At 37.2% G+C, this 18,904-nt stretch overlaps 1 pseudogene; it reads right to left on the bottom strand.

Annotated features, from left to right (window-relative positions):
• The window catches only part of LOC114025831, a 75,562-nt pseudogene extending 57,388 nt beyond the window's left edge, over positions 1-18,174 (bottom strand).
• Positions 18,175-18,904: the final 730 nt, after the last annotated feature.

Here is an 18,904-nt window from a genome sequence, read left to right as displayed (position 1 = left end):
ACTTGTTTTTCATGATTTTCTTGCATCACTCTCAGTTTTTCCTCTACTTCTCTTTTTTTTGTAATAAAACACAATTATTTTATTGGTTTCTTGCAAATACTGCCAACTAGCATTACTTCCATTCATGCACCATTCAAAGCAAAGGGATAATTCTGTGGATGTTTTAAAAATCATACATAACATTTTAATACAACAAACAGAAAGTTAAAACTTATGATGCATCCTAATTAATTATGTAAACAGATAATTTAAAAAACAAGCAGAACTAATAATTTGGTTCCTTTCTTCATAAAGTGGAAATTTAAACATTTCTCCTGATAATCTTGAGGTTATCATCATGTTAGGAGTAGTGCAAAGTGTGACACATGTAGGATCATCTAGGAAGACACGTGACTGACATGCCTCATTAGAATTAATAAACTGTGCAAAATAAAATGCATGCAGTCAATGCATGAAAGAAAGCATCTTTCCAATACAAAGCCACCCTTGGGCTCCTGGATTATTTCGATTTTGCATTATCCTGTATGGCATTATAGATTAATTATTACATATAACATAACCCTGAAGTTAAGAGAAGGAAAATAACTGCTGCTTGCAAAAAGTTATTCTGGGTCACCATTTGATTTGAATTGGGAGAGAGACACTCGAGAGTTTAGTTCCTGCCACCTGCCACTTCCTCAGCCCCAGTCAGTTCTTCGGCTGTGTGGAGTACTTCACAGTAACCGTGGTCTATGGCGAGGCCAGGCCTCTTCTCCTCCACCTGGACTGGAGCATTCCTAGCTCTGTGGTTTTCCCTTTTTGCTGTTTTCACTATATGATTTCCTCTCCCTTTCCAGCACCATTTTAGCCCCTTGTGAGCTTCCACTGAACTGTTCATAAGTCCTTTCAGAATATTTTCAGGGAGCTCCACCTTCTGGAGCTCTGGGGATGGAAAGTTCAAGGGAGGAAGGTTGGGGATTGGGGTTGGGAATGTCCTTGGCTTTCCCCGTGTTGGTCGCAAATTCCTTCTAGGGAGAAGAGGTTCAGGCAGTCTCTGCAGGGGAAGGCAGGCTCCATAATTCAGATTTTTCTACAAAGTCAGCATCTACATCCAATTCCTTGTCAAGTGGGGCTTTCTGGAGTCTGGTCTTTTCAGCTTACAGATGCTTGTTTTCTTTCCTCAACCTTTCATTATTGGCCACAAGAAACTCGACGTGCCACTTCAGATGGATGATCTTGGTCGCCTACTCTTCTATCATCCTTCTGTCGTCTTTGGGGACTTTGCTGCCAGCATGTGGTTCTGTCAGGTCTTTCCTCTTCTGGAGGAGGAAAAGAAGAGCATCTGGCTCCCTGTTGAGGACCCCTGGCACTGTGGCAGGACTAAACTGATGAGACCGGGGCACACTGGGGCCCTCAGACCCATCCTCAGCCAGCAGCCTGCACAACATCAGTAGATGAGGGTTTCCATCAGCAGTCTGTTGGGATTTCCACCTTTCTTCCCGCTTTGCTCTTTTCCACCTCTCCTGAATAAGCAAAAGTTGTTTCATGTGGCTATCCCTTTGTAATTCCAGTGATAACTGAGCCTGCTCAGACTGTGTCAGCTTCATGGCTTCAGAAAGATATTCAGTCACCTGTTGATGACACAAAATGGCCTCTTCGTATTTCCCTGAAGCTAATGACAGATCTGCTTTCCTGCTCTGCTGATGAGCCAGGTTGAGGGGCCTGTCCATCACTTCTATAGATGCCAGAACAGGGTTGGGGGGCGGTGGCAGTGGCGCCTCAGCTCATGGAGGGCCAGAGGAGGGCAGCACTCAGATGGGCCCAGGAGCTGGGTCAGCACCATGGCCAGATCAACAGAGCCACCACCTCCACTTCCTCTGCCTCCTCATCAGACACAGCTGCCACCAGAGCCCAACCCCATGTGCTCCTCTACTTCTCTTACTTGCTTCTCAAAATCCTTTTTGAGCTCTTCCATGGCTTGGGACCAATTCATATTTTTCTTGGAAGCTTTCTATGTAGGAGCTTTGACTTTGTTATCTTCTTTTGGTTGTATGTTTTGATCTTCTTTGTCACCAAAGTAAGATTCTAAAGCCTGACTCTTTTTGTGCTGATTGGTCATGATCCCAGACAATTACTTGAGTTATAAACTCTTTGTTAAGGTAGGGGTGTGCTTCCAGTGTGGAGAATGTACTGTCCGAAGCTTCGGAGATTTTGTGCAGCTGTTTTCAGAGATACTTCAGTTCTTCCAAAGCAGTATGAATAAGGGTGAGTTGTTTACTCCTTTCCTGACCTGTGTTCTGGTCTATGAGTAACCAAAAGTTCACTTTTCTCTCTTGGAACGGTGAAAGGGATTGTCTCTCTACAGCCACTACAAGCTTCACCATGCCAGTGTTCCTCACACCAGGACCATCACCCAGACCTGTGACCCAGATCCAAGCATGGACAAAGCAAGAGAATCCTACAGCAGCAGAGAGCCCCCTGCAATCTCTCTCTGATCAGCCACTCAATTCCCCTTCAGTCTGTGGGCCAGAAGTTTAGGAGGTAGCTGCCTCCTGGGGTCACACTCAGGGACTTGGGCTGGGACACCACACTTCTCTCTCACCTCAGACATAGACTTTTCCTACTGACCTTCTAAGTTGTCTTTGGTGTTCATGGGTTGAGAAGTCTGGAAACTGCCATAGCTTCCCATGATTCAGTCCTCTAAGGCCTCCTCAAGGTTTGCTGAGGCCTGTGTGCCCATGCTGAACCGCGTTCCTCTCTCAGCTAAATGTGATATACCTTTCCAATCAACCATCCAGGTTGTCTTGGACTGGAAATTTGTTTCACTCTGTCTTTTTTGGGGGTTTGCTGCTTTAGAATTTGTTTAGACCTAGTTTTTACAGGTATTTGGACGGGTTTAGGGGAGAGCTCAAGCAAGTCACTGCTTTTACTCTGCTGTCTTGGCTCCCAAGACTACTCATCTTTCTGAATTCAAATTTGGCCTCAGCACTTACTACTTATGTAACCCTGGGAAAGTCACTTAATCCTGTTTGACTCAGTTCCTCATGTGTAAAATGAGCTGCAGTAGAAAATACCAAACCACTACATTGTTTTTGACAAAAACAAAACAAAACAAAACAAAAAACACAAATAAGGTCATGAAGAGTAAGTCATGACTAAAAAACAACTGAACAACAATAAAATTATTCCATCTATCCCCTTTATAAGTCTTTGATGGAGCTAGATACATGTCAGGTTCCAATTGAGGTACTTTGTGTCTGAAGCAACATAGCAGTTATTTCATAGAACAATGGACAATATATGTGTGTGTATGCATATGCATATTCATGCATGCATACACACAGGCATACACTCATACAAGTGTATGTGTATGGGTATGTATGTATATGCATATACATATGTCTATCAATTCTGGTTTATCAGTGCAATTTTAAAAGACACAGTTTTGTAAAATAAATAAAAATGAAAATAAAAATTTTATATGGCCTTTTAATTACTTGAAAATAAAATGTGGATCCTTTGAGACATTTAATACTAATTCCCATACACTACTAATATTTGAAGTATTCCCAGAAGTCTTGCTTACAAATCCCTTCAGATTTTGTGGAAGTTGTCTGCAGTTCATTTCATATTATTTATATATTTTTCTTCCTACTTATGTGTCTTTTAAGATTTACTTGTGGATAAAAAAAACAAGCAAATAAACAAAAAAATTCAAGCAATTTTGTGTCACTTTAAAAGCCACTGAATTTATCCTGGCTAGAAAAGTTTTGGGTTTTTTTTTTTGGTTTGTTTCTGTTTCTAATGTTTTCTTTTTGTGCAAGGATTGTGTGTGCTTGTGTGTGTGTGTGTGTGTATGCACGGAGGTGGGGAGGAGATTCAGGATTCAAAAAGATTAGGATGGAAAATCAGATAATTTTAAAATAGATATATGAGAAGAGATTACCTGCAAAAATCAGCAAACTTTGAGACAAACAATTTGGGGACTCTCAGACCCACCTTAACATGGAAATCTTCCATTTTAATGCAACTATGACAATCACCTGTCCCAGTATGGTAAAGTGCTTTATTCAGTAGCAATGTACATACTAATTGCTCTATGGCCCAAAGTTATCTCCAACCAGAAGTGGAAGTGACAGTGAACAATTCAAATTCTCTTGTGTGGCTTAAATTACATTTAACTACTAGGGAGATGAGGGTAATGAATTATCCATGATTCTTAATGATCCTATAGATTATTGAAATTATTCTCTTTATCTGACCTACTAAATGGAGAGAAAGAGAAACAGACATACAAGAATTAGACGCCCTTCCAGTGGGTATTAGTTTAGAGAGAAAGAAAGAAAAGATTAAGTGAATTAGACACCTTGTAGTGATAGGATGCTAAGGTATAATAACACAGGAGAACTTATACTTTTCATGCCAGGAACAATATCTCTCCCGAGGCCCTGATGTCCTGATTGATAAGTGTTTCATATGGTCTGCCACATCTACTCTGGTTCCAGTTATGTTTAATTTTTCTCTTTGGTTATCTTCTCATCTTCCTCCTAATTCCTTGCTTCTCTATCTTTTTCCGTTTTGAAACTATAATCAAATCAATAACTCTATTCTTCTTGAAAGCTTGCATTAGTCTACTCCTCTATAACTCCATTCACCTTCCCTCTAACTTTCCCAACCACAATACCGCACCCTGGCTACCATTTCCCCATTGTATTGTCTTCTTTTATTAGAATGTAGAATACTTGAAGGCATGACTAACTTGCTTTTTTAATCTGTATCTTAAGTATTTGGCACAATGTTTGGTAACTGTAAGTGTTAGATAAGTATTTTTTATTCATTCATTCCATCAGGGAACAAAAGTTGTCTTAGAATTTAAGTTATGCACTGTTGAAATGATTTTTGTTGCCTTATTTCAAAGAAATGAGAGCAAAGAAGGCATGCAACTTTCTTGAAATTCTTTCTACTGAATTTACTCAGTGTCATCATCACCAAATCCAATTACCTTTAAAATAACAACACAACTTCATTTGTCTATGAACAGCATGGTCCATGGAGTCATGAAGGTCAAACATGACTGAACAACAAGAATATTATTCTTTCTAGAAGTTTAACAGTAAAATGAAGTAGGCCAATAGAATAATGTTGTGTGAGAAGAAAGGAAACTTTTAGGATGAAGGTAATTGAGAACATTGATGTATGGAGTGAAAAGAACAAAATGTGAAGATGAAAGAAAGAGGCAAATTATTAAAGTCAGAGGAGAATGAAGATTTTAGGATCAAGGGTAGAAGTAGAGAGTTTAATTTTGTTCAACCTGAGAGATGACTGAAGAGAGCGGGCAGAGGCAGATGTACGATTTTGAGATTAAAGAGATATAGGAGTCGGCAACTGATTAGATATGGAGGTTGAGGGAAATGGAAGACCCTAAGGTGAATTTAAAATTTCAGGCCTAAATAACTTGGTTATATTAGCAACATTAACGAAAACAGGCAAGTTATGAGGAAAGTTGGGTTTTTAGGGAAAGATGACAAATTCAGTGGGGAGATGTTGATTACAATGAAATAACAGGACATACAAATAGATATGTTCAGTCAGAAGTTTGAAATGCTATAATGAAATACAGGTGACTATGGAAGAACTGGTAAAAATAGATTTGGGAAAGATCTGTCCAAAGTCATGGGGGTGAATACATTTACAAAGTGAGAAGATAGAAAGACAAGAGGACTGAGGTCAGAACCTTGGAAAAACCCACATTTAGAGAGAGGAATGAGGAAAAGATATAGTCAAGAGACCTAAAAGGAGTGATTGGAAAAGAAGAAAACAAGAAGGGTAGAGTAAAAAAGGATCTAGAGAAGGAGAAGTGATCAAAGGAAAGGGATTCAGTGATGCCTATTTCTGTAGTTCTGTGCATCAAGACAAATGAAGTTGTGTGGCTATTTTAAAGGTAATTGGATTTGGTGATAATGACACTGAGTCAATTCAGTAGAAAGAATTTCATGAAAGCTGCAAAAGCATTCAGTTGATCAAGTAATATTTTAAACATTATTATAGGCTAGCAACTGTGCTAGTTGTTGGGTATACAAAGAAAAAATATACAACAATCCTTACTTTCAAGGAGCTTGCCTTTACATTCTATATGGAGAAAGAATACAAACACATAAAGGTAGTTAGAAAATATTTGTGAAGTAAATAGAAAATAATTTTAGGAGAAGTGAACTAACAGCTATGGTGATTAGGAAAAGCCTCATGTAGGAAGTGGGATTTGAACTGAGATTTTTAGGATGAAGATAATTGAAAACATTGATATATGGAGTGAAAAGAACAAAACTGAAGATGAAAGAAAGAGGGTAAATGATTAAGGATCAGAGGAGAATGAATATTTTAGGATCAAGAGTACAGGTAGAGGGTTTAATTTTGTCAAGGGTGAGGGTGTCCTTTTTCTGTGAAATAGGCAGAAAGAATGAGAGAATAAATGGAGATATCAATGATTTAGTAGGTAAGGTACATTTAAGATGATAAATCAAATGACCACAATCTGTAAGGTCTATTCCTGAAACAGAAGGACATGTATATGGAGATACGGGCATGTATAATACTTATGAATAATAAAAATAAGAAATAATTTGGTAATCTGTGACTATGGATAAGTTCATTGATTCCATCATTTGTGCTGAGTGTGGATTTCCTTTTCCTCAACTCAACAGGAGTTTGTGTTTCAATGTAAAAGCCTTATTTTTTTTTTTAGGCAATTGGGGTTAAGTGACTTCAGGGCCAGTGCTCTATCCATTGTGCCACCTAGCTGCCCCTTAGAAGCCTTATTCTGATGACAAATGTGTCATGAAACTAGTCCCGGGTTCTCAACAGCTATGTAAGTAAAATGCAAGTTGTCACAGGTCTGGACAACTCATAAGGGATAAGTCTAGCAAAGGACCATGTTGTGGGGAGTATAAATATTCTGGCTTTTACAGCTATTATAAACCATTTATTAATTTACAGAAGCACTGCAATCTGTGTCAAAAATGGTCTGTCCATAGTGGAGAAATTACATATATTCCAAGCATTGAATTCTTAGACCATACTACTACATATGGGAAGGGGTATCCCAAGCATTGTCTGTGGTGCTTAAGAGTAAACCTTAAAGAACAGATGGAAGGAGAACAGGAGGAGGAAAAAGATCTTTTATTTCCAATTCCTGAAAGACTCTCCCTAATAAAAAGAAAGATGAATCTGAATGAATTCAAAACATCAATTTCATTTCTTCTTTTACATACTCTTGTAATTAAAAATCAAGGAACATATGTTAGTAGTATAACCAATTAAAAAAAAAAAACTTCCTAAATTGTAAATGAGAACTAAATGGAAGGGAAGAGGAGAGATGGTAACTAACATTTTAAGCTATTAACATCTTCCTAATAGTGAAAGTGTTTTAGAAGGAAATAGCAAATGGATTTATTTGAAAATGTCACATTGAGAAATTTTAGACCCTGGAATATCTGGCATGGTGGAAATAATACTGGGTGTAGAGCCCAAGAATATACTTCAGATCATAGAATTCTGCTGACTACCTACCTCTGTGACTTTGGGCAAGGTACTTAAATTTTCTGGGCTTCAATTCTCTCAATTCTAAAATAAGGAACCTGAATAGATGACCTGAATAGATGAGGTATTATTCAATTCAAAATCTATTAGCCTGTGATTTTAAAAGCACTTTGTTTAATTTCAATCAAATCATTCTTATTAGCAAACAGATTTAGAAAAAAATTATGTTTGTAAATGGAAATTGAGACCATACAATGTGCTCAGATCACAGAATCAAAACAAAAAAACTAAACTAAATAAAAACTAAACCAGACATGAAGAAAAGTTAACTAGACTTTAATTAGATTAGATTTCCAAGCAGAAAAGTCAAAGACCAAATATGCTTAGAGAAATCTATCTATATGTATATGTATATATATGTATATACATATATACACACACACATATATACACCTATCATACATATATGTGTGTATGTACATGTGTGTGTACCACACACACATACATATATATAGAGAGAGAGAAATAGATGATAAATATAGCCAGTTATAGATATAAAATAGATATTGATATTTCTCTAATTTATCTGAAGATTTTACTTGGAATGTGATACTATGACATGGACCCTGAAAATAGTGTTAAAGTGGTAGAGTTTACCATTTTTTCCCTCCTCACTCCCCAAACATGCCCATTTCTCTGTGCTTAAAATTGAAGGACATTTGAAGGACATGAGATTATGTGGAGAAGTGAATCCTGCCATTAACTATGCAGTACTTGAGTAGCAAACAGGGCAATAAAATAGTTTATTCTGCAGTGTTGCCTGTATAGCACTTCACATAAACTGAATCACTCCCTTAGAAAAATAGTTTGGAATATTTTTTCAATCATTAAATGCAGATTTTTTACTAGATATTCTCTTATCAAGACAGATAACATCATGGCAAATGAAATACTTCTAGGTGAACTGTATCTCCCTACCATAAAAGGCTGATGTGTGGCAAGCACTTTGAAAACCTCCAAATGCACTAAATCTGAGTTATGTAAGCTATTTAAAGTCATAGATTGGGCTAATTTCAAATGGGCCACCTTGTAGCAATTTGGTGTCCCCAAATTGAATTGTGTGCTTTAACATGCCTTTTCCTGTGGATATTCATTTTGGTATATCTGACATTAGTCAGAACGAAAGCAATTAGGATGTGCATTAAAATTTTAAAACCTCTGAGGCATGGTGTATTTGCACATTTAAACAAAAGCACGCTCATCTGCAGTCATCCCAGGCTGGCCCATTGGGTTACATTAGAAAATGCAAGTGCTAATTTCATAACCAGCATGAAAAACCAGGAGAGGCAGAAAATTTAAAGTTAAATATCAAGCATTCCTAGACCATTCATGACATCTGAAGGGCAGAGCAGACTGAATAAGTAGTGTGGGGAATTCTGCCCCTCAGTATCTTTCTTCCTACAACAGAGATAGGGGAGCAGTCCATCTATTTTGCCTTTGAAGGTCTATGTTAGGAGCAGAAAAATGATCACTAAACCAAATTTAGAAATGTCTAATATGAGCAGAACCATAACTAGCTCTTCAGGTGCTTGCTACCACAAAATGCATCTACAGCAAGAAATACAAAAGATATTCTTAAATCAACTTTTTTTAAGGAAAAATATCCATTTGGCATTTACAATTGTGACACAAAGCTCCATTCAGGGGCAGACTTCAGGATGTCATCATTTTAGACAGAAATAATAATTCCAGAATACAGAGAAGTCATTGCTAGGAAAACATGGTGAGTTCAGAGTAGAGCTAAGCTGAAGAAGAGTATTACTTAAATGAGATGGCTCAAGAGAGAAAGTGTGCCATCTGGTACCTTCATGTATTCTATTGATGCCATTTGTTTTAACACCACATTTATTTTTAGCACATTCCTCCCCTTACTCCAAGTGAATCATTTCTTGCACCATACATGTTAAAAGAAAAATAAGGAAACCACATCAACCAAATCTGACAATATATAATATATTCCACAACCACAGGCCCCCACCAATGCAATGAAGATTCATTTCTTTGAGTTGTTATTGCTACTGTTCAACATGTTGATTTTGATTATGTTAGTGATGAAGTATTAACAGAGTAAAACAATAGGCACCTCTTTGAAGTAAGCTGCTTATGTTTCATTATTTTAAGATATATGTAGGTAAAAAATAATTAACATATAAAGGTATAATAACATGGAGAAAAATGGAGTGTCTTAAGAAGTAGGAAACCTGGAGGTAGTCACAACTAAAAATTTTTGTGCTAAAGGAAATTAGCATGGAAAGTGATCTAAGGGGAATACCGTGCAAAGGAGCCTGGGTAGAGGTGTGACCACCAAGGGAGGAACTGTGTCAACTTTGTTTTTTCAGTTATATCTGACTCATCATGACTCCATTTGGGGTTTTCTTGGAAGAGATAGTGGAATGGTTTGCCATTTCCTTCTCCAGCTCATTTTATAGAGGAGGAAACTGAGACAAACAGGGTTAAGTTATTTGCTCAGGGTCACACAACTAATAATCAAATCTGTGGCCAGATTTGCACTCAGGTCTTCCTGACCCAAGGCTCAACACTCTATCTACTATGCCACCTAATTATCCCGGTAGAAGCATTATTCTCTCAGAGACTTCAAAAATTGGTGCCCAGGGACAAAGTTCTATTGGCCCTAGTCATGACTTTAAACTTGGATTCTAGTCTTGTCTCTACCACTAATTACTAACTAGTTTGCATGGGCTTAGAAACACTATTTTGTTTATCTACACCTTGCAACATGAGGTGGCTAGGGGTGGGGGAGGGGATATAAATTAAATAAATAAATTAATGAATGAGTAAATAAATAAATAAATAACATTTTATGATTATAATACCAATTTGGAAATGGGTGTTAAACTTGTGTAGGACAGAAGAATGCTGTGATATACATATAAACTTGTCTAATAGTGACTTTAGGACATAAATCTCAAATGATTGACTTCTATTTCAAAAACAATATGCATATTTTCAGCTATAAATTTGGAATAAAAAACTTGGAAAACTGCCAGATCACTTGGCTAGGTTTCTTTTCATTTTTCTTTTTTACTCCTCTAGTCTACTTCTTGTCAAGTCTGTCTTCCTAACTTGTTCTTCCTTTAGTTCTTTTCCTTCTGAAGAAGGAACCACCACCCAAATGCCCTTTGGAGATCTCATTGCTCATCATGATTATTTTACCTGTTGTAAAGGCTTCTGTGGTGAGTGCTTTTACCTCCACTGTGACTGGAGAAGCCAGAGAAATATCTTCATTTGACTTAGCATATGTCCCCAAATTAGAGAATGAGTCTGCTAATGGGCCTGTTTTACCAAATTGCTCTCCATCTTTCCACTAACAAGACTGTGTCTATGCAACATGAGGGAAAGAGTGACTTGGTAATTATTCAGTTGGATCCTTGCATCCATATTGGTAGCCAGACTGGGTCAGGCTGGTTTCAGAGTACTTTTTTTTCTTTTACAGATATCCAGGATTGCTTCCTGTGTAATTCCAATTGACTAAGTAGTTTTCAGTCATTTCTTGCCTTTATTTTAATTCAAGTCAGTATTTCAAGTCTCTTGAATCTTTTGGTTTATTTTATCATATATACTTTATATTAACATATAGCATGTACAGTATTTGATTGGAATTAAAAGGTCCTATTATTAATTTTGTGTAATCTTGATACTTCACTTAAACTTTCTAAGTCATCATATGTCCCCTGTAAGAGGTGGGAGATGGAATAGATTGGTTATTTCCAAAGTTGAATCACTGGTCCCCTGGGGAAAATGGGGCATCTTAGTCCTAAGAATTCAATATCCAGACTCCAATTGGGCATTTTATCAACCAATCACAAGGAGGGAAGATGAGTCACATTCCATCTATTCCAAGACTCCAACACAACCATATTTTCCCTTATAACCCAATACTATCCTATTCTGTTCCCTCCCTCTTCTATGAAAGTTCCCAACCTCCCCCTTACTGACCTGGGTGGAGTTCTCTCAGGATTGTCACACCTGACTGCTAACCAGGAATTCATAGTATCAACTGTATATATGTGATTGAGAAAATTTCCCCATCTTCAGCATACAGACCCCCTTCCTCCAGATCACATTATGACTTTATCAGTAGATTGGCTTTTGCTCTCAGACTTCTCACACCATTTTGGTTTTAGACAGAACACAGTGAATCATCAAGGATAAACAAGGATGGGTAACTTGGTTGTACATTACAAATCCCATTACATTGTTTCCCTCTGTGGGGTCCTGATTGGGGAAAATCCATAAAATACAGCAATAAGTGAAGAGCCATAAAAAACTTAAAATCTGTGAAAGATGGAGGCCAGGAAATGGTGACCTGTTAAAATTCATAACTTAGATACTGAATACACTGAGTCATAACTCAAAATATCATGATTTTCGAAAACCATAGTAAGAATATTGTGACTGTTACATGATCAAGATGCAAATGTGTTTTGTTTAACATTGGTTTAACGCTATTTGACTAAGCAGAAAACCAAAAATATCCACCAATCAGTAGTGATGCCCCCTTATAGATCCTCCTCCCTTTGTCTTTGTAAGTATTCATAATGATTTATTAAACTACTGTCTATAATCACTCTGGAGATATTGACTTCTTCCTTTGGTATAAAAAGAACACCCTATGGTTATGGGGGAAGTGCAGGGTTCCCTATCCAGGGTAATTCCAGTCCTTACACCGTCCCAAAACCCACATCTCCTCAAAATGCCCCCATTACTCTGCAAGGCACCACCATTCTTTCAGTAATCCTTCTAGCACCCCTGGTTTACAACCTGGCTATCATCCTTTTGTTTCTGCCCCTTCCACATCTCTCTCATTTTTCTTCTCTTCACTTATATAATCACAATGCTAGTTCAAGCCCTTTTCACTTGCCCCTGGGGTTATTTAAATAAACTTTTAAAAAAATATTTCATTAAATACTTAATAATAACATTTTTTAAATTTTAACATTCATTCAAAATATATGTTCCAAAAAAATTTTCCCTAACAACTGCCCCTCCCCAACCCCTTGAGACGGCAAGCAATATGATATTGATTATGCATGTGAAGTCATTTAAAAATGTATCCATATTAGTCTAAATAGTCTCTCAAATGGTCACCCTGCCTCAAGTTTCTCCCCTCTCTATTTTCTGCTCAAAAAAAAAAAAAACCAACAACTTCCAAAGGGATTTTTCTAAAACGCAAAGATCTGATCATAATGTTCTCTGACTCAATAAACTCCCTTGAACACCTATTAACTTTAGGATCAAGTATTTCAGATAAATTTGTTCTTTTAAAATCTCTTTTTATGTTTTATAATGTTTCAAATGAATGTGTTTATTGACATAGCAATACATGTATATAACTTATAAATAAATATATGCATATTGGAGTGCATGCCCAATTATTTTTCTGATAGAAGAACATGATCAAAAGAGATTGGAGACTACTAGACTAGAAGTCCTTTCAAGGCCTTTCCAACTAAATCATTCTATTAACAATAGCCACAACTATACATTTGTTTATATGATGGTAAACAAATGCAAAATAATTTGTTATTCCTGTACACACATGACTAAATAAAACAGTTCTGAGGGCAATGAGATTGGCATTTTCAGATAAGTCACAAATGATTAGTTATTGTGAATTAGACAATCTTTCAGATCTAAACTGACACACCCAAAATAGCATTAACCTAACCAATGCTGTTTTACCCTTTTTGTATTTAGTTCAGTTCAACTTTTAAAAACTATATACATTTATTGGGAATCTATGCAAGGCATTGTGCAGGGTTTTGTCTGAATAAAGACAAAAATACACAAGTCCCAGTTTTCAAGTAATTTCAGTTCTATTGAGGGAAGGGATCTAAAATGTACAAAAATAAGCATAGTATATAGGAGAGGTATGCTAGACCTAAGTTGTACCACCTAGAAAAAAACAATTATTAAATTTCAGTCTGATCTCTTATACCTTGGAAATCAGTAAATCCCACAAATCAGGGCTTAATTTATTGTTTATTTGATAGTATAGACTTTTAAAAATGATATATGATCTAGCAATACCACTACTAAGTCTGTATCCCAAAGAGGTCACAAAAAAAGGAAAAGGAACTACATGTACAAAAACATTTATTGCAGCTCTTTTTGAGGTGGCAAAGGATTAGAAATTGAGGGAATGGCCATCAATTGGGGACTGGCTGAACAACTTGTGATATACGAATCTAATGGCATGCTATTGTTCTATAAGAAATGATGAGCAGGAGGATATCAGAAAAACCTGGGAAGACTTACTTGATACCAAGTGAAATGGACTTGGAGAACATTGTACACAGTAACAGCAACGTTGTGTGATGATTAACTATGATAGACTTAGCTTTTCTCAGTAATACAATCCTCCAAGATAATTTCAAAAGACTCATGATGGAAAATGATATCCAAATCCGGAGAAAGAATTACAGAATCTGAATGCAGGCCAAAGGCCACTACTTTCCCTTTTTATTTTATTTTGTTTTGTTTTTTTCCCTGGCTTCTCCCTTTTGTTCTGTTTCTTTTTTTCACAATATGACTAATGTGGAAATATGTTTACATTATTTCACATATATAAACTATATCAGACTGCTTTTCATTTTGGGAAGGGGAGTGGGAGGCAGGGAAGGAGGGAGGAAGAAAAAAATTTTGAGACTCAGCCTTATAAAAATGAATGTTGAAAACTAACTTTGTTATTGGAAAAATAGAATATTTTTTTTTTACCAAAAATTTATAAAGTGTCAATAATGAAAGTTAAAAACATGTTGTAGGCTTTGATTCTTATAATCTAGCCACTGCTGGGATTCTTATAATTTAGCCACTGCTCAGATTCTTAAAAATCTAGCCAATAGATTACTAATGTTCAGACTCCTAAAGAGTTTGCCCAATATGGTGGATGTTCTAATAAACCTTATCTTTGGCTGAAAGAAGGGTTGGGTCGAATTATTTCGGGCAGCACCCACGTGTTGTGATATTGGGGCCCCAGCACCCCTGAACCCTTAAACCACGTAATTTTGGTGACTCATAATGGGAAACTACCTAACTCCAAGTTTTTCTCTCGCCAAGACTGGAAGGTATGTGAGCCTCTCCCCCCACCTCCTTTCTTGCTCTGCAGTTGGGGTCGTTCTCCAAGCACCAAGGCTTGGAGGTGCTTTTTGGGCAGACAATTATGAGGCTGTCTCACACTCAGCCTGACACTCTCAGGCTCTTGGTCCACTGGGTCGGTTTGAGGTCATGGACCTGGGTATACCTTCTACAGCATAGAGGACAAGGACAGATGCCCTATCTGGAAGCGTATGCCCAATTCTGTCAGTTCTCTTGGCACTAGAGAATTGAGGAAAACTGCAGTTGCTTTTTGGTCCCCTGAGGCTAACTTACTCCCTTTTTCTGAATCCTCCTTCATGGAGGTTACAGGGAAAGTTAGAACAGCTAAAAATATCTTGGCATATTCTGGAGGGTTTGTGATTGATCATTAAGGAGTTTTGAAACATCATTTCTTATTTCTTTTAATTTGAATTTACTCCCTTCCTTGAGTCAAGAGGGTATCTGTTAACCCCTCTCATAGGATAAGAGAGGGTCACCCTTTACCCCTCACCTTTGATTTCACCCTCCCCCACTTGGGAAAGGAAGGAGGAGGGAGGGGCAGCAGCTATGGCATGGGGCCCCCTGGCAATGGCCTTGGGCTCTAGGGCAACCTTTGCCTGGAAGCATCACCCAAGTTCAGCACATCCTGCTCAAGGTAATGAAGCTAGCTTTCAAACTTGGATAAACACACTCTTTTAAATTTGTAGTTTGAACTGTTAATGATGAGATGTTGATTCTCTGTGTAAAGTAATTTGGAAGTGATTTAACAAAACTGAAGTCATCTGATTAGTAATGGGTTTGTTTCAAGTTTCAAATTGGTGAACTTTTTGTATCAGTTATGTCAAGCAACTTTTCACAATTGGTTACCATTAAAATAGTTCGGCTATTGTTGGTTATTGTTTTAATGTGTAAACTAGCTGAAAAACTTGTTTGGGTTATGGTTTGCTGAGAATTTGCAAGTGCATGGAAATCTGTAATGATTGGCTTAAGACACCAGGACAAATTTATGTTTGAGATGTAAATCCTGGAAAATTTTTTCCTAAACTGTGATTAGTGAAACTTGCTGTTCAAGATAAAAGCTCATAGGATTTTATTTTGCGTTGTCTGATGGATCATAATCCATCAATAATCAATAATCCACTATCTTGAGAGAAATGCCACAAGCTACTCAGAGAATGTGATAATGGTGGTAATGACTTTTGTCAGCATCGAGAAAAGCTGAGAAGACAATTTTAGTCTCAGTCTAAGATGGGATCCTCCTGGCTGAGTTTCCCCATTATATTGCTTTGAAAGGGAATGTTGCCCACTTGGCTATTACTGAGTCTGGTTTGAGGTGGATTTGATACTGCATGGATGGAAAGCTGAGTTATTTGAATCCAAACAGAGCTAAGGATGTTTCATCCTCTAAAAGTTGGGCCCTAAATCTAGTCCCTGCTTTATGTCTGGGCCCTGCAGTCTTCTCTGTCAGATTTGTGTCTTCTAGACTACAGGCCATTCACCTAGAGTTGGTAACAGCAAATACCAGTCAATGTCCCACTCTTCATTCCCTGGATACAGTCTGTGCTTGGTTCCAGTCAACCTCCTTTTTGGGACCCCTGTGAGGTAGGGACATCTCTACACCCTTTACCATTTTCAGAAGCCGAGACTTTTACCCCTTACCAAAAGAATTTGGGTCCCATTTGTTTGAGGGGGGAATGAAGAGGTTGGGATCTAGACCCCAGAAAGGAAAACCCTGGACTTTCCCACTTGGCCAAATCTCTGGCATTTGCCTAAGGCTATAATCCCATCAACTGGCCTTTCATTGTGGCTACACCCAATCTCCCAATTCTGTTAATCTATCCTGGTCTTCCTTTGTCTTACCTCCCTATGTATGGCCCCTTGCCATTTCCCACCCTTAATCCTAGATAGGTTCCATTCTCCTTTGGCCATGAGGTCCAGGTCCCAGGAGTTCTGTTCACCTCAGCTTACTGATCACTCCTAGGTCCCTCCCACTGTCTTTCTGTATATAAGGTTCACCTTGTCTCCATTAAGGGGCTCTGATTCTTATAATCTAGCCACTGCTGGGATTCTTAACAATCTAACCAACAGCATACTAATGTTCAGACTCCTTAAGAGTCTGTCCAGTATGATGGATGTTTTAATACACCTTGTCTTTGGCTGAAAAAAAAAATGCTGTAATTTTTTTCTAAGAGACAGTTAGACATTTACCAGCATGCCATTGAGTATAAGGGAAATTGAGGAAGAAGAGGTGCTAACAAATGGAAAGGGAGAAGATCCTGGAAGGATTCATAGAAACATAGAAAGCTGAGCTTTGAAGGAAGAAATATTTTCTGAGAAGCAGAGATATGAAAGGAGATTTTTTCAGGCATAGGATACAACTTGGGATAGTGCAAGCAGGTAGCAAGGAAATAGAAACTAAGGCTGAATAGAAGCTGGAAACCAGAAAACAAGGAGGTGACTACAGAAGTCCAGGTAAGAGACAATAATGATATTAAATCATTATTTAAAAAGCAGGTGTGTGAATGGAGATAAGAATACAGATGCAAACGGTTTTCATGGATCCAGAATTGACAAAACTTTGACAACTGATTGAATATGTAGAGAAAGAAGACTCAAAAATGACTATGAAATTGTGAACCTAAGTACCTGGGAGGACATTGCTTTCAATCTTAAAAGGAGACATTTGGAAGAGGGAGAGGTTTGAGATAACTTGAATATGATAAATACATTATATCAAGATCATACTACTTCTATCAATGCTATTTTTATTTTAAACATTGTACTTGAAAGCAGAAAGATGTGAAACAACATTTTTACCCAGTGTTTCTGATAAAGGCTTCGTTTCTAAAACAGAGAACTGAGTCAAATTTATGAGAATACAAGTCATTCCCCAATTGGGAAATGGTCAAAAGATATAAACAGGCAGTTTTTAGATGAAGAAATTAAAGCCATCTATGGTCATATAAAAAAATGCTCTAAGTCACCATTAATTAGAGCAACGCAAATCAAAACAACTCTGAAGTACCACATCACACCTACCAGATTGGCTAAAATAACAAAAAAGGAAAATGATAAATGTTGGAGAAGATGTGGGAAAATTGGAACACTAATGCATTGTTAGTGTGTTGTAAGCTGATTCAACCTTTCTGGAGAGTAATTTAGAACTATGCTCAAATGGCTATCAAACTGTGCACACCCTTTGATCCTGCAACACTATTGTATCTCAAAGAGATGATAAAAAATGGAAAAAGATTCACATGAACAAAAATATTTATAGCAGCTCTTTTTAGGGTGGCAAAAAATTGGAAATTGAGATGATGCCCATCAATTTAGAAATGGCTGAACAAGTTGTGGTATATTAATGTAATGGAATACTATTGTGCTATAAGAAATGGTGAGCAGGAGAATTTGAGAAAAAAACCTAGGCTTACATGCACTGATGCTGAGTGAAGTGAGAAGAACCAGGAGAACAATGTACTCGGTAACAGCAGCATTGCACATTGATCAACTATAAATGACAAAAAAAAAGGACCTATATGTACAAAACTATTTACAACACCTTTTCTGGGGGCAAGGAATTAGAAATAGAGTGGATGCCCATCAACTGGGGAATGGCTGAACAAGTTGTGATATGTGATTGTGATGGAATACTATTGTACTATAAGAAATGATGAGCAGGATGGTCTCAGAAAAACCTGGAAAGATTTGCATTGGCAGATGCAAAGTGAAATGTATTGTCTCCAAAGTAACAATAATATTGTACAATGATCAGCTGTGAATGATTAGCTATTCTCAGCAATCCAATGATCCAAGATAATTCTGAAGGACTTATGATGAAAAATGCTATCCATCTCCAGAGAAAGAACTGATAATGTCTGAATACAGATTGAACCAAACTTTTTTTTTTAACTTTCTTTATTTTCTTGAATCTTTTTTTGGCTCTCTTTTCTTTCACAACATGACTATTATGGAAATGTTGTTCATGACTGCACATGTATAACCTATATTGAATTTCTTGCCTTCTCAATTGGGAGGGGGTGGGAGGAAGGGAGAGAATTTGGAACTCAAAGTTTAAAAAGAAGAATGTTAAAAATTGTTTTTACATGTAATTGGAGAAAAATAAAATATTACATAAAATAAATACATTTTAAAAAGTTTCCTGAATCCAATGACACCAAAATGTTCTCTGTAATTCTTTTCTGACTAGTTGTCTAATTCTCTTATCATTTGT

Source organism: Vombatus ursinus, unplaced genomic scaffold (assembly GCF_900497805.2).
Source record: "Vombatus ursinus unplaced genomic scaffold, bare-nosed wombat genome assembly UNPS02014832.1, whole genome shotgun sequence".
In the NCBI taxonomy this organism is placed as follows: Eukaryota; Metazoa; Chordata; class Mammalia; order Diprotodontia; family Vombatidae; genus Vombatus; species Vombatus ursinus.
This window is presented reverse-complemented; position numbering and strand designations above follow the sequence as displayed.